A 2,333-nucleotide genomic window follows, 5' to 3' on the forward strand; every position below is an offset into this window, starting at 1 on the left:
GCCTCTACTGGATGCCATTAACACAGTCCAGGCATGAGAACCAAAACTTCTCCAGACATTACCAACTGTCCCTAGGGGGGCAAAATCCCCCTTGTTGAGAGTCACTCAGTGAAGGAAGAGTTCGCATTGGTCTATCATCACTGTTTCTCTCTCACCTGGTACATAATCAGTTCTCAATTCACATTTGTGAGTAAAGGAAAGAATGGCTAAATTGCTTCCTTTTTTTAGAATTTGCAAAAATACTCAACTGATAGGTACTGTGATCATGGGTACCTCCCTCCCTCAAACAAAGCACAAAAGGCATATTTCTTTGGATTCAAAATGCCAGAATCAGGCATTTGGACATTTAGAACAGTCCCTTTGAATGATGTGTTCTTTGGCCTAAACAAACTCAATTTAAAATTAATAACAGCTAAGCACTTGATGCGGGTCAGAATCTTCAGCAGATGACATATTTATGAAGAAGCGTGGCCAAGCCACTCTCCTGGTGTGTGGCCTCAGCAAGGTGTCACAGCAGGGTTTGTGTCAAAGCCCATTCTCTTCCACAGGGTTCTGCTGGTTTGTAAAGAATGTACAATGACATTGTCCTAATATTTACACAGAGAGATGCCAAGAAAGGAAAAGACAAGCTTTATGTCCGACTCTGGCAGGCAGAGAAGACACCCACCTCCGTGAGAACCTTGTCCAAAAATTATTTCCCCACTTGCCAGAAATCCCCACCTTGGATGCAGTTCCTTTGGATAAAGGCATCAATCATCTCCAGAGGACCCATTTAAAACATGACTACTAGATTCATTTAGCTGTCATTTTCATGAACACTTTAAAAATAGAGCATGTACTATCTGTGCAGCAATAGTAAATGTTGGTGAATCACAGAGACCTCAGAAAGGGCCTTTGAGCAACTTACTAGGTTGATTTCTTGAGAATCAGGTGATATTTCAGATTAACCACAACGTGTACCTAGCCACAGAATGCAAAGCCTGGAGGAATTCAGTGCACAGGGAGAAGCTAAAATTGAGAGATTCAGGCTGGCAGGTCTTAGCTGGCTGGTTCAATGGAGTCACTTGACTTGTCAGGAGCAGTGTGAGCAGGAGAAACGGTCCAGGGTCCAGGGTGGAAGCTTTCCCACAGACAAACTCCACTTGCTTCTCAATTTTGCTAAGGACTAGTCCTGGCTTCAAAATGGCACAACAGTGCTGGGTACCCTTGATAAAGACTAGCCTGAAAGAAAAGACCTCTTATAACCAGACAGATAAAAAAACGAAAACAAATAAACAAAAAACTAAGCTGTGCTACAGAATGCCCAGGCTTGCAGTTATTAATATGAATAATATCTGGGCTCAGAGTAGCTTCATGATTTACTTCAAGCAGAACCCAATAGAAAGAGAATGGACTTTGATATAAAGGAGAATCCTTCAAAATGAGGAAGAAAGGATCATAAGTGACATCTTCAGAGCACCTCCCAGGAGAATTCCTTTCTGTTACACATCACCTGGGCACTGTCCATCCCCCAGGCATGCTGCAGCCCCATCCAGGGGTTTACAGGTGTGAGTTCCATGGCCAGTGTTACCGGAGCAGGGCAGACACCTGCCCCAAGTCAGGCCATTCTCATTTTTTCTCTGGGAATTTGGAATTGGGAGGGAGGAAGAGAGAAACCGGCCCAGGTATAGTCCCAGTGTCTGTTTTCTGCCCTGCCTGAGTTCTGAGTAGTCCCTGGGGGCTCTGGGAAACCCTCCTGTACAATAATAGTATCTTAGTTAGCTTAAGGAAGTTTCCAGGGGGTTATTACTTGAAAATAAGGAGTTTCTAGTAATTATAATGGTGGAGCCAGGCTACAGTGAGAGACAGATAAAAATGACTCTTCTTCATAGCACTTTGGGAACAGAACCACATTTCCTTTATAGATCCCAGTATTTCCAAACCAATTTATTCCAGTCTTGTTTTGAATTTCTCACTTTATATTCAAGGTGACGAGTTTTGACTTTTTTTCTTTTTTGAGTTGTTCCTTCTAGACTTTGTTTCTGCCCAAATAGCCTTTCTGATTATTAAACAAACAAAATAAAACCCAAAACCATTTCTGAAGCCGACTCTGCCTGTGCTGAAGTGCAGGCCCAGCACTCATTGTGTCTGCTCCTCAGATGTGCAGAAATGGGATTGGGGTGGACAGGAGAGGGCGACGGCCACTGCAAGCCCCACAAGAGCACAGGCAGACAAAATATTGGGGGCAATGGGCTATCCTGTTAGTATGATGGGGAGGGGGATGGAAAGGGGCAAGGGAGGGGCATGGGGAGGGCTATGGGAGGGGGTGGGAGGGATATGGGAGGGGGTGGGAG

Source organism: Galeopterus variegatus, unplaced genomic scaffold (genome assembly GCF_000696425.1).
Source record: "Galeopterus variegatus unplaced genomic scaffold, G_variegatus-3.0.2 Scaffold7391, whole genome shotgun sequence".
Classification (NCBI taxonomy): Eukaryota; Metazoa; Chordata; class Mammalia; order Dermoptera; family Cynocephalidae; genus Galeopterus; species Galeopterus variegatus.